This window comes from Podarcis pityusensis (assembly GCF_964106645.2).
Source record: "Podarcis pityusensis genome assembly, chromosome: 2".
In the NCBI taxonomy this organism is placed as follows: Eukaryota; Metazoa; Chordata; class Lepidosauria; order Squamata; family Lacertidae; genus Podarcis; species Podarcis pityusensis.
The window spans coordinates 89865599-89880863 of NC_138029.1; positions in this window are offsets into that span (position 1 = coordinate 89865599).

The window sequence follows — 15265 nt, forward strand, 5'->3', positions numbered from 1 at the left end:
TGCCTTAAGATGGTTGGGGGAATCCTAAGATGGTGGTGATCGGCTGCATCTCAGGGATTCAGCAACAAGTCTCCTTGCCCACAGAGGAGCTTCAAGAGGACCGCGGGTTAACTCAGGCAACCCGATGTCAGCCTACACTATCTCTCAGGGTAATTTTAAGGCTGAAATCTACTTGGAAGAAGGAAAGGATGTACATGTCACAGGGGGATTTTATCTAGGGAAGACTTGCCAATACAGTGGCTGCTACCGTCTATGTTTATCACACAAGATCTGTGCAACACTGGCTGATCTGACAGCCTTTTCCATCCTAGATTTGGCATACTTCAGGACCTGCCACATTTGTCTTCTTTCCTCTGGCAAGGTACCTAGATAGACCATTTACCTTTCTCTCCATCCTGGCTGTAGCTAAGAGAAAAGAGACATGTGAGATGGAACCTCACAGTTAAGAGCTGCTCTCAAGTGACAAGAAGTGCTAATTTAGGATTCAAAATCAAATTGTGATTGGTTATAATAGGAATTGCAGAGAAAGCATGTTTTGGCAAAATGATTGCATCAGGACACAGCCCCACCACATATGGATCAGGTATCCCAGAACATTGCACCCTCTCCAGCAACTTGGGAAAAGCTTATGATTCATATGGGGAAACTGCAGCTGGGTCTACTGCCACTTAAACATAATTTTCAAAGTATTTTCTTGCTCTTGTATCCTCTTGGATAACCAGATGATGGCGGGAACAGTGGCAGGGCAGGGTGCCACTTTGCCTCAAGCTGCGAAATGGGACACACCACCCCTGGTCAGCCAGATAGGACCCAGTTTCACAGGCTATCTCATTTCATTTATTTCATAAAATGTATACACCACTTAGAGGGACGCGGGTGGCGCTGTGGGTTAAATCACAGAGCCTAGGGCTTGCTGATCAGAAGGTTGGTGGTTCTAATCCCCGCAACGGGGTGAGCTCCCGTTGTTCGGTCCCAGCTCCTGCCCACCTAGCAGTTTGAAAGCTTGTCAAGTGCAAGTCGATAAATGGGTACCGTTCCATCGGGAAGGTAAATGGTCTTTCTGTGCACTGCTCTGGATTGCCAGAAGCCTTAGTCATGCTGGCCACATGACCCAGAAGCCGTACACCGGCTCCCTCGGCCAATAAAGCAAGATGAGCACCGCAACTCCAGAGTCATTCGTGACTGGACCTAACGGTCAAGGGTACCTTTACCTTTACCTTTATACACCACTTAAGTTATAAAAAAAACCTGGAAGATATTTACAAAATGTGCCTGGCTGGATGTTTGAGCCCTGTGGGGTGGGTGTAAAATCCGTTTTTATTTTTAAAAATAAAACATAATGCCCATTATATTCTGAAAAACAGGTCTTAATCTATGTGAAATAAAAATCTACATTTTGAAATTTTGAAATTGTGACAAACTAAAGATGTTTGAGGAATTGTGTTGCCCTTCTTTAGGCTTGGCCCATGATGTGTGTGTGTGTGTGTGTGTGCGTGCACACATATACATATATAAGCATTACATGCACCTTAAAACACTGGGAAGTTACAGCTCCTAAAGAGCATCTTCCCAGACAAGCCTTCTGGGTAGGCACTCTTATTTTTATTCCTCTTAATCTTCTGTACTCTTAATTGTTGGTCTGGCACACCACCTAGTGGCGGACTGATCTATTCTGCTGTGATCTTATTTCAGCAGTTCCTTCTGTTTGCAGAAATGAACTTAGTAGCAAATATTTACACAGAGGTTTGAGACTCTGGTGTGGGACCAAAATGGCCTTTGTTGCCCTGAATGATAGATAACCTTCTCTGGGAGACAGACAGAAGTGTGTGGTCCATTGGTTCTCCTGGATCTCTCATTGGCTTTTGATACCATCAAGTTATGAAGTTGCTGGGTGAGCTCAGCAAAGTTTGGACCCATTGTGCTGAAAATCATGGGAAGTCATGCCCAAGTCACACTTCAGTCCACCAACTTGATTCAAAATGGCAGCCAGCATTTGAACATTGACAAAAACTGCCACGCTCCACAAGGAACCCTCGTGCTAAGTTTAGCAATGCTATCTTGAGAGTCGTCTGAACATAAGAGAGGACAAATGGACAAAACATTTCCCAAAACACACAGGGAGGGATACTTGTTGAGAGTTAAGATCCCTCAGGTGCTGCCTATGTCCCTGCTGCGAACGCTTCCTCCTCCATTCCTCAAAAATGGTGGGTGGTGTCCATTGGGACTTACGGCAGGAGGCTAACAGTAGGTGGAGCCATAGATTACAGACAAGAGTAAGCTAATTCTAGTTTGTCCCCATCATCTTCCCTGTTGAATTCTACAAGGACAACACTGAGACAAAGGAAGAGGAAGCTTTCAGGATGCCATCCCTGGATTGGTTGTAAGGAAGGCATTCAGGGGCTGGCTGGGAGCAAGCAGAATGGTGGGGCAATGTTCCATTCATCCTAACAGACCATCCTCCACTGTTAATAATTAAAGATTTGTTTACCGTTGTCTGAGTTAGATAACTTAATTCGTTTTTGTTCAGATATAAAAACAGTAGAACCTCAGAGTGTGATGCACTGAGTGAAAAGAGACAGAGAAGTAGATGCAATGAGAGTAACTGAAGTACATCAACGAAATTATCTTGAGGAATGGCAGTAGTAAAAAGGTATGTGTTTAAGACAGAGCTTTCCAGACTTTTCAAGTTGGCGACACACTTTTTGGACATGCATCATTTCGTGACACTGTAATTCAGTCTTACTAGCAAACCAAAGGTTAAACTAACCCGTTCCAGCCCCGGGAGGAGCGTGGGGCGCATTTGCACGACACACTTGCACACTGCAGCTGACACACTAATGTGTCACGACACACAGTTTGGAAAGCTCTGGTTTAAGGGCACCTTATATGCCAGACCTGAAGGGTCAAATGCATGTAAACTGGTGAATCACCACCAAGAAGACCTTGCCTTGTGCAGTCACCAAATCATTGATAGGCATGCAAGCCGGATTTCAGATGCAGATCTTAAAGAGTATGGGCAGGGCCATGCAATGTAGGTGGGCCTTATGGTAATCTGGTAGCATAACATTTAGATGCTATCCCATCACCAGCATTGTATTAAGCTTCAAACGCCAGTGCTTCCGTATGTGGATCATGGAGAGGTGCCTTCTTCTCTTCCACCTCAGGCAGCAAAAGATCTTGGGCCTGCTCTGAAATCACATATCCCGCAAGTGCCCTGGGAAAAAAACGTTTTTTATTGTGAGAGAATGGTGGCTATTTTGGTTGCTGTGATCTTGCACAATATTGCAGTGAGATGCACCCCCCAGTGCTTTTTTTGGCGGACGACGCAAATTCAGGGCAACTAAAATGGCCACCGTGCTGTCGTGATTAAAACAAAACAAAACGGGAAGATGGCACCTGGGAAGGTGGCATCCTGGATTTGGGCTTCAAAGCATTGGAGAGTATGAGATCAAGGCCCTCTAGTTGAAGCAGAATCTCTATAAGATGTTCGCTGCATTGTAATGTTAAGTGTTCCAGGGGAGGGTGAAGCATTTGTGGCAGCCACAGGTTCAAGCCTGAGGCTCTGGGTGCTGCTATGAGCATGTGCCACAACATCTGTTGGTGGCAGGAAAGTTCCCCGTGCCCCTGGGTGCTGTAATCCATGCCTTGGTCTTAAGGCTAATGGCTGCCGAGTGCTATTTGCACTGACCCCATTCTGGTAAATTTGGGAAGGGTTGGAATTCACTGTGAGCCTAACCCCAAGATTCAAAGTGAGGGCGGGGTGTTGTTCATATCTGTAAAATTTGGTGTCCTTCTGCCCCAACTTCTCGTTCAGCTGATGCTGAGTCCAAGCTGCAAGGATCAACAGTGTCTTTTTGCTCTTACTTGGGTCACTTCCTGTTTCCTCCTCCAGCCTTGATAGGCTGGTTAAGGAAGATGAGTGTCCATCAGCATCTTCTCTCTTTGTCCATCAGAAATGATGAAAACCACCTGCCCCAGGAGGCCTCCCAGTAGCTTTTAGGAATAGGTGGACTAGGTGATTATTATTGCTTTTAACTATGATCTCATTATATTTTGGCCTGTGTTTTAGTTCTTGTATCTGCAAACCTTTATCAGACTTTAACTTTGCAATCAATCCCAGTTTGCCTATCAAGAAAATCCCATTTTAGTGCTCTGTGCAGCCTGATCTTCCTTTTCTGTTGCTGTTCAAACGTGAGCTTTGGCTGACACCTAGTGGTCATGAAAACTCATTGTCCCAGTATCTCAGATTTAGCAGCAAATGTCTTTTGATATTACACCAGTGTGATAAGAGAAGCTCAGTTGGTAGAGGCCCTGAGACTCTTAATCTCAGGGTCATGGTCTGAGACCCACATTTTAGGGGGTTGGACTAGATGATCCTTGTGGTCCCTTCCAACTCTGCCAGTCTATGATTCCATAAGGAGTTCATAACTTTGACACATTTCCCCTTTCTCCTGAAACTACATGCCACCTCTGCAACATGCCACTCCCCACAGCTGCTGATGAGTCAGGAAAACCTTTTGCAGAGTATCTCCCCAAGAAATGGATCAGGAGTGAGGAGTGAATCAGCAGGTTTCAGTTTTGCTCAAGTTCTCATTCTTTCCATCCGAAATTCAGTTCTTCAAAATGTTGAAGGAATTTGCACACACACGGGGGGGGGGGAGAGGGGGGAAGAAACCCACGTGGAAATTCATCAGATTTTCATTTGCTGCCCCCTGACAAGCATTCACTGTCAGCCCAATCTACTTCACAGGGCTGCAAGGTTAACTGGGCAGGGGGAGAACAGCATATGCCATCTTGAATTCCTTGGAGCAAAGGTGGAATAAAATGTAAACACAATAAACAAGCTAAATGAGCAATGACCCAAAAGAAGTATACTTAATGCTATGGTTGCCCTGGGAATGCAAAGCAGAAGGAGAGCATCCTCTGGCCTCTTCCCTTGGCTAGAGCAAGTGTTGGGAACCTTCCGCTCCAGCAGCAAGGCCAATGACCAAAGCTGATTGGGGTTGTGATTTAGTAACATCTGGAGAGCCAAAGTTTCCCAACTCAGGTTTGCTGAGTATTTGCACTCCCTGTCTCTCACCAAGACGATACAAGCAAGGGAAACTCCCCTGTCTCAAGCAGAGGAGTATCTGTGAGGAGCTGCTTGTTCCTCTTCTGGACTTGGAGCAGTGGCTCTATTTTGCTCCAACGTCCTTGGACTCCAGAACTGGAAGGAAGAGCATTTGAACATCTCCCACTGTCATCCAGAGGACCAAGGCCTGTTGTGCGGGGTGGGGATTATTGCTTCATTGCATTATTGAAATCTGTTGTAAGCAGCTTTGAGGATCAAAAAAGTGGGATATACAGTGGTACCTCGGGTTACATATGCTTCAGGTTACAGACTCTGTTAACCCAGAAATCGTACCTCGGGTTAAGAACTTTGCTTCAGGATGAGAACAGAAATCAGGCTCTGGCGGCGCGGTAGCAGTGGGAAGCCCCATTAGCTAAAGTGGTGCTTCAGGTTAAGACCAGTTTCAGGTTAAGAACGGACCTCCAGAACGAATTAAGTACTTAACCTGAGGTACCACTGTAGATCTTCTTTTTTAAAAGCATACTAAACAGCAATGCAAAATATGTTGCTAGTTCAAAAGGCATACACGGACTTCTCTTAGGCAAGAGCTCCACCGTCCACCTTAGTCAGCAGTTAAAACCAAACCCACAAGCAATCATTTACATGTTTTTAATAATCCTTTTCATAGTTTAGAACTCATCTGAAGACAATGGGCAGACCCTCCTTCCACTGTGTGTGTGTGTGTGTGTGTGTGTGTGTGTGTGTATTCAGTCAAGTCAGTTTCCACCACTTCCTTCCCATTGAGTCATAGTTATTCTTGTCCCAAGGACCAGCTTTTCATCTCTTCTTTCATGGGCCAAAGGTGTTTGTGCAGAGTGAGGTGCTTCCTGCCCTGGCCCCTGGGAAAGCCAGCGGTCTCGGTACATGTAATCTATGTTGCTTGAAAACAGAGGCCAGAGTTCTTAACATCCTGTACAGACTAACATATTTTTAACATGGGGTTGTTTAGAAGGGAATCGTGTAGGAAGTACAAAAACAGAAGGAGGGTGGTCTAGTTAGAGTTGTAGTCAGGCCCCTGCAGAGCTTGCCTGAGGCCCAGGGTGGGAGTCTTGTTAGAATAAAGTTTTAAGCTCAAAAAGCAAACAGCCAGTTCAGTTACATAAGAAGTCAAGAGAGTTCAGATAAACCAGTTTATTGCAACATCTCCAGCACAGTATATTTTACATAGCTGTTTATACATTAGAAGCTCAACAGTTATCACTAAGCAATCCTACCTGACTACCCGCCTACTGTGCAACCTATAGTCACAGCGGAGCTCATTTTGTTGATAAAAGATTGACTAGCTCAGGATTAGAAAGAGAAGCACATAGAGAATGTCTGGGATGGATACATCTGAAGGAGCGTCTCCACCTCCATTATTCTGCCTGGACTCTGAGGTCCAGCACCGAGGGCCTTCTGGCGGTTCCATCGCTACGAGAAGCCAAGTTACAGGGAACCAGGCAGAGGGCCTTCTCAGTAGTGGCACCTGCCCTTTGGAACGCCCTCCCACCAGATGTCAAAGAGAAAAATAACTACCAAACTTTTAGAAGACATCTGAAGTCTTCTAAGCTTTTAATGTTTAATAGGTTATTGTATTTTAGTGATCTGTTGGAAGCCGCACAGAGTGGCTGGGGAAACCCAGCCAGATGGGCGGGGTATAAATAATGAATTATTATTATTATTATTATTATTATTATTAGCACTGTATTTTCTGCTCTGAGTGGTGGTCATACTCCTAGGATGTAAGCGAGAGGGTCTTTCTCAGCTTTACTCCAGGAGCTGCTTTTCACTATAGATGCTGAGGATTGAACCTGAGACCTTCTTCAAACAGCGCATGGAGCTATGTGTCACCCCCCTCTCTGTGCTTTTAGCAGTTAAAATCTCTGTGTTAATGAAGCTCCCTTCTCATGCGTTACACCGATGGTTCAGGTAAACGACTCCTGTGAGAGGAAACAGGAGCCGGTCATTCATTACTACCCCTAGCCACCGAGTGGTATGAAAACTTTTCAGAAGGAAAGCAAAAGTCATACTGAAGAGATGCAGATCTTTAGACGTTATATCTTCCTAACAGACCAACTAAGTGAACTCTGTTTTGGGATTTGGGACTCCACTGCAATCTAACTACAACCTACAGCACAGTTGCGGAAAATAATGTTGAAGTTAGAACTGTGGTGTTCACATCTTGAAGCATTTATATATTAATGAATAATATAGAGTATATGTAAAAATAAAATAAAAATGCATGGGGACCCTCATGAGCAATGCAGTGTGAACAAGCATTCGTCTGACCTTTTCCCTAGACATTAGACCACCCACACTTGGTTCTCGTAAACCAGCCGGCTGCTAATTTGGTGGGTGTGTTTTTATTTTGTGTTTTCCAAGTTCTGTCTGGGTATGTGAATCCCAACGCTGTTAAATGCAGGTGGCCTGCTTATTGCTACCAAATGTCTTACATCGTGTCTTTTCATTATCACACAACCTGTTTTCTTTGTATTGCCCTACTGGGGCCGCTTGTGCAGGTGGAAATGTAGCTCCCTCCAATTCTGGAGAAAATAAGCCAGAGAAAAGAGAACTGAGCTCGGCCAAGTCCCTTTCGAAATCAGGAGTTGCTGAAGGCCTGCTTTCTTTCTTGATTTTGGTGAGACTTTTAGTGGCTTTGCATTAATTTCCATCTGCTGGGCAGGCCCACACCCCTGAATTTCTGCAGCATGAGGATTTGGGCTTGACATTGTAACACCGTCAAGAATTAAATTCACATACGTATGAAATTATTTTGATTTCTTTACCTGGATTTTCATAGCCCTAATCCAAAGCAGTATGCTAAAAACCAAATACGCTCTGATATATCCCAAACCAACAATAAATCAGCATATCCCTATTTCAAAGCAACAGTTGATAGCATTAAAGCCAATGCATAATAAAATAGAAACAGAAGCATCAATCATTGGCTGTGATGATTAGCATATGCTAATGAAACACAGCTTTTCTTGATCCTCTGGGAAGAGGTAATAATCTAGCCTTTGGCTCCAAAAGCTGAGCTTCCTACCACCAGGCTCTGCTCTGTGCTTCTCCTCCTTTAAACCGAGAGATGGAAAGCTCTGCGCTATCTTGAATAATTTTGGCGGACCAGCTTAGCCCAGACACTTCCCCATGGACTGCGGGGTTAACCGCAAATCTTAGAAGAAACCCAGCCTGCTTGCTTCACAAAGCAAATTTCCATTACATTCTCCTGACACTTGCAAACTCTTTATCTTGGAGGAAACAACTGGGTGAGGGCGGTGAGGAAGTCGGGGGCCAGGGAGCACCCCCTTCCTCCCCTGCCTGGGTGGTGTGAATGGCTGATAACAATGGCGAGGGCGATAAGGGTCTTTCTGGGGCTGGTGAGATAGCAGAGGGGCAGCAGGAAGACTGCTTGGTTTTGTGCTAAAGGGCCTCAGCCACAAGACCTCAAAGGAAATGATGCTGATCCAAGTGCCAGTGCTCAGGGTCACTGCTGCAGAACTTCAGCTTGTTGCTTCTTGGGAATTAGGGACATGGAAGGGACTTGAGTATACCACGTAGTCCAAATGCTCTCTTCCTTAGGTTGGGAAGAAGAATTCATAATATAAGGATGACAGTAATGTTATTCCACTTTGGTTTAGAAGTCAGCTTTCATTCTTGACTGGTTGTCTGGAAGACATGCTTCTGTTAAGAGAGGGACCACGAGGTGTTGCATTCCTGGGTTTGTTCTGGTTTTTCATTTGTGTGAATAGTTGTGAGGTGCAGCGTTCTTGTCACCTTATCTGTGCCAGAGGCTGTGTGGTAGTGGTTCCGAAGGACGTGTCATGATCCCCCATTCTCTCTGAGCAAGGAAATGTGTCGTGCACACAAACAGGAAATATCTTCTTGAGTTCGGGCCGTTTTGCTTCATAGAATTAAGGTTTAAGAATCTGTGTAACAGTGAATGCGCTGGAGTCAAGTTTAACGACCACAGCTTGCATTTTGAAAAAGCAAAAAGAGTTTAGACTTGGTGGGAGAAGAGGAGAGGGGGGTTTGGAGATGAATTACTCTGGTGTGACATTTGTCTGCCTCACAGAGACTATGACTCCTTTGTCACATATGTGTCATTGTCACTACTCCGAAGCTTTAGCCTGTTTCATAGAATTGTAGAGTTGAAAGGGACCGTGAGAGTCATCTAGTCCAGCCCCCTGCAGTCTTTAATCTTTAATCAAATGTGGAATATTTAATCAAATGTGGGGCTTGAACCCACAACCCAGAGAATAAGATTCTCAATCTCTACCGGCTGAGCTATTCAGGTATTTATTTGTTTCTTTCCAAGTCAATCCAAAACGTTCAGTTACTGTCAAACCTCAAACGTTGCAGATGGGAGAAGTAGGAAAATGTAGTTGGCAAATGTAGCTGATTTATACAGGTTACAGACTCCGCTAACCCAGAAATAGTACCTCGAGTTAATAACTTTGCTTCTGGATGAGAACAGAAATCGTGCTCATGCGGCGCGGCAGCAGCAGGAGGCCCCATTAGCTAAAGTGGTGCTTCAAGTTAAGAACAGTTTCAGGTTAAGAACGGACCTCCGGAATGAATTAAGTACTTAATCTGAGGTACCACTGTACATGAAAGCAGGAGCCCCTTTCAGTCAAGCACAGGAACACCTGTGCATCCATAATATTAGATGCTCTCAGGCAGGACTTGAAGGCCATGTGGGAGAATTTTGTTTGCTCCACATTTTTAGTGAACCGACCTGATTCCTGGACTAAGACACAGATTTAGCATAAGGACCCTTTGGATTTCACAGTCCTCTGAATTTTGTTATACATTTCTCGCTTTAAAAATGCACCAAAAGGTCAAAAAAATAAAAATAAAAAGAATCTCAGATTAATGCCAAAATTGGAGAGAGCAGATTTATGAATGAGCACATGCAACATGGACTGGTAAATGAATGGATCTCTCCCTAAGCCATGTTCTGACCTCAGAATCCGATGTCCAGAGATATCCTGCCTCTTGAATGGTTCCATTTAGCTCTCATGACTCACAACGGCTAACAACAGGCATTTCCTCGTTCCTAATTCAACTACACAGCCTTCGCTCCTCAAACTGTTCTCTTGCCACTAGATCATGCTTCCTCTTTCAAATAAATACATACGATTTATATATAGTGAAATGTCACCATCTCGAAGTCTGCTTCTCTCTCTCTTTTTCTTTTGAACCAAACAGAAGGCCGTCTCTTCTGCGAGTCTGTCTTTTCATCATTTTTCTGTTAACACTCCTATTGCTTGGCACGAACATTTTAAAGGCATGCCTGTCTCGTATGCCCTGCCATCTTTTCTTCCTTATTTGTGTGTGCTGTTTGTGCTCTCTGGTGCTTGTTTGTGTGTGGCTGAGCGGCTGAATCACGGTGAAGTCCCACAATACACAGATTCAGTCGCAAGCTTCCCACAGGCATCTGGTTGGCCACTGTGAAAACAGGATGCTGAACGAGATGGGCCTCATCCTGCAGGGCTTATATTCTTAATAATATCACCATACCCTTACTTTTCCCCGTGTGAACTACCATGTATTGTACTTGTTTATTTTATATTATTGTACTGTATTTTATTACTGTAATTGTGACCCTCAGCTGCCTTGGGAATGCTGGTATCCAAGAGCAGGATAAAGATCTGTTGAGTAAATGGGTAAGTAAATAAACCTTTCTGCTTTATCGGCCACAATGCCAGAGGAAGTAATGTGCATGAGCTTGCAGACTTTTTCCTCTGTTTCTATCCGGGCACACCCGAGCAAATCCAAATTCCCCGGCAGAGCCGTTCCTCCTTGTTTATAACATGCTCTTCCTCTGGATGCAGGAGCTGTGAGACCAAAGATTACATTTCTAGCCTTGACCCATTAGTTATCCAAACATCTTGTTTCCACAGGTCCTGCCATCTTCTCACTTCTCCAAACATGTCTGGAAACTCTGCTTCCTGTTGATTGGCTGGGCAGGGATGTGCCCCACAGCATGTGGGAGCAAAAAAAACCACCCCTAGGCCGTTTCCACCCAGCCACCAGAACTCAAGGAGGTTTTCCAGTACAGTAGTGTAGCAAGCTGATGTCCGGCCTGGGAGTGGAAGAGAGATGGGGCAGGAAGTACATTATTTCCCACACACCCTCAGAAGTGGCGGTTATTGTGAAACTAGGCCACACAATGGGTGTTCCAAAAAATATGCTGGAAACACTAATGGGCAAAGAAAACCTGAGTGTGGGACATAATAAAGGTACATCTTACACTATACATTAGAAAGTTATAAAACGGGTTGCCTTAATTCTGAGACAGGGCCAGGCCAAGGCATTTTGCTGCCTGAGGCAGAACAGCAAATGATACCCATCCACCACAACTGAGTCACAGTGCATCCTATCCGAAGCAGACCAAGTTATTTGGCATCTGAGGCAGAAAATGCCCAAGTGTCTTTTCAGGGCAGTTAAAATGCAACAGTGAAAAATGAAAAATGAATAAAAAAAATCTAACCACCTGCTACCCTTTGACAACACCCACAATCAGCTGCCTGAGGTGGCCACCTGACTCTGTCTAAAGAGAGCACTACCCTAAGGGTCAACATGTGTAGGTGTAATGGTGCTCAGCACTTTTCCCACCATCCCTGAAACCACATGCTTCTTTTTTGTCAGATATTCCTCTTGCCCTTCCTCTTCCCCCAAACTACCCATCTGCTACAACTAATGATCACATTTTCTAATGGGTGTGGGAGTATTTCATAGAATCATAGAGTTGGAAGAGACCACAAGGGCCATCGAGTCCAACCCCCTGCCAAGCAGGAAACACCATCAGAGCACTCCTGACATATGGTTGTCAAGCCTCTGCTTAAAGACCTCCAAAGAAGGAGACTCCACCACACTCCTTGGCAGCAAATTCCACTGTCGAACAGCTCTTACTGTCAGGAAGTTCTTCCTAATGTTTAGGTGGAATCTTCTTTCTTGTAGTTTGGATCCATTGCTCCGTGTCCGCTTCTCTGGAGCAGCAGAAAACAACCTTTCTCCCTCCTCTATGTGACATCCTTTTATATATTGGAACATGGCTATCATACCACCCCTTAACCTCCTCTTCTCCAGGCTAAACATGCCCAGCTCCCTTAGCCGTTCCTCATAAGGCATCGTTTCCAGGCCTTTGACCATTTTGGTTGCCCTCCTCTGGACACGTTCCAGTTTGTCAGTGTCCTTCTTGAACTGTGGTGCCCAGGACTGGACACAGTACTCCAGGTGAGGTCTGACCAGAGCAGAATACAGTGGCACTATTACTTCCCTTGATCTAGATGCTATACTCCTATTGATGCAGCCCAGAATTGCATTGGCTTTTTTAGCTGCCGTGTCACACTGTTGGCTCATGTCAAGTTTGTGGTCAACCAAGACTCCTAGATCCTTTTCACATGTACTGCTCTCAAGCCAGGTGTCCCCCATCTTGTATTTGTGCCTCTCATTTTTTTTGCCCAAGTGCAATACTTTACATTTCTCCCTGTTAAAATTCATCTTGTTTGTTTTGGCCCAGTTCTCTAATCTGTCAAGGTCATTTTGAAGTGTGATCCTGTCCTCTGGGGTGTTAGCCACCCCTCCCAGTTTGGTGTCATCTGCAAATTTGATCAGGATGCCCTTGAGTCCATCATCCAAGTCGTTGATAAAGATGTTGAATAAGACCGGGCCCAAGACAGAACCCTGTGGCACCCCACTAGTCACTCTTCTCCAGGATGAAGAGGAACCATTGATGAGCACCCTTTGGGTTCGGTCAGTCAGCCAGTTACAAATCCACTGAGTGGTAGCATAGTCAAGACCGCATTTTACCAGCTTCTTTACAAGAATATCATGGGGCACCTTGTCAAATGCCTTGCTGAAATCAAGGTAGGCTACATCCACTGCATTCCCTTCATCTACCAGGCTTGTAATTCTGTCAAAAAACGAGATCAGGTTATTCTGACATGACTTATTTTTCAGAAATTCATGCTGACTATTGGTGATCACAGCATTCCTTTCTAGGTGCTCACAGACTGTTTGCTTAATGATCTGCTCCAGAATCTTCCCTGGTATTGATGTCAGACTGACTGGGTGGTAATTATTTGGGTCCTCTCTTTTCCCCTTTTTGAAAATAGGGACAACATTTGCCCTCCTCCAGTCTGCCGGGACTTCGCCTGTTCTCCAGGAATTCTCAAAGATGACTGCCAGTGGTTCTGAGATCACATCTGCCAGTTCTTTTAATACTCTTGGATGCAGTTCATCTGGCCCTGGAGACTTGAATACATCTAAACTAGCCAAGTATTCTTGTACTATCTCCTTAGTTATTCTGGGCTGTGTTTCCTTTGCTGAATCATTTGCTTCAAATTCTTCAGGTCGGGCATTGTTTTCTTTATCGGAGAAGACTGAGGCAAAGAAGGCATTGAGGAGTTCAGCCCTTTCTGTGTCCCCTGTTTGCATTTCACCATCTTCTCCTCTGAGTGACCCCACTGTTTCTTTGTTCTTCCTTTTGCTACGAACATACCCATAAAAGCCTTTTTCTTGCTTTTAACCTCTCTAGCAAGCCTGAGTTCATTCTGTGCTTTAGCTTTTCTGACTTTGTGTCTACACGTGCTGGCTATTTGTTTGAATTCCTCTTTGGTGGTTTCCCCCCTTTTCCATTTTTTGTACACATCCTTTTTTAATCTTAACTCAGTTAAAAGTTCTTTAGATAGCCACCCTGGCTTCTTTAGGCACCTTCCATGTTTCCGTCTCATTGGTATTGCCTGACGTTGTGCTTTTACTATCTCCCTCTTAACAAACTCCCAGCCATCATGAACTCCCTTTCCTTTTAGTATTACTGTCCATGGGATCTCACCCAGCACTTCCCTAAGTTTTATGAAGTCGGCTTTCTTAAAGTCAAGAAATTGAGTCCTAGTATGCTTGGCTGCTCCTTTCCGCTGTATAGTAAACTTCAGAAGAGCATGATCACTCGTGCCTAATGATCCTTCCACTTCTACCCCACTAACCAGGTCATCAACATTGGTTAGGACCAGATCTAAAATGGCTGTTCCTCTTGTTGCTTCTCCCACTTTCTGGACAATGAAGTTGTCTGCAAGGCCAGTGAGGAATCTGCTTGACCTTATGCTCTTGGCTGAGTTTGACATCCAACAAATATCCGGGTAATTGAAGTCCCCCATTACTACTATCTTCCTTCCTTTTGCATGCTTGGCCATCTGTTCCAGGAAGGCATCATCTATGTCCTCCGTTTGGCTTGGGGATCTATAGTAAACTCCCACAATGAGGTCACTGTTATTCTTCTCTCCCTTAATTTTGACCCAAATGCTCTCACTTTGGCTTTGAGGTTCTAAATCTTGGATCTCTTCACAGGTATACACATCCCTGACATATAACGCCACTCCTCCTCCTTTCTTGTCTGGTCTGTTTCTCTGAAATAGATTGTATCCCCCCATTATTACATTCCAATCATGGGACTTATCCCACCAAGTTTCAGTGATGCCTATTATGTCATATTTAGTTTGCTGTACCAAGAGCTCAAGCTCATCTTGTTTATTTCCCATGCTTTGTGCATTAGTGTACAGACATTGAAGTCCATTAATCATTCCCCCGTGTCTCTTATTTAAGGATTTTTTCCTCCCACCACTAGATCTGCGTGCTGTTTGCTCCATTTGGTCTATGACATTTGGATGATCATCTTCATCAATTGATAGACTCCTACCTTCAGGAGCACTGTCTCCCTCCCCCCACATTAGTCAGTTTAAAGCCCTCCTGATGAGGTTTCTGAGATTTTTGGCAAAAACATTTCTCCCAACCATTGTGAGGTGCAGCCCATCGCTTGCCAGAAGTCCATCTTCAAGAAACTGCAGTCCGTGATCTAAGAATCCAAACCGTTCCTGTTTACACCATTTGCGAAGCCAGCTGTTCACTTCCACTATTTTTCCCTCTCTCCCTGGGCCACGTCGTTCAACTGGGAGGACAGATGAGATGACAATTTGTGCATTTAATTGCTTCAATTTCCTGCCCAGAGCCTCATAGTCTCTTTTGATCTTCTGGAGGCTATTGCTTGCAGTGTCATTGGTTCCCACATGAACCAAGAGGAAGGGGTATTTGTCAGTGGGTTTTATGATTCCTTGCAGTCGTTCAGTTACATCTTGGATCTTAGCCCCGGGGAGACAGCACACTTCCTGAGAC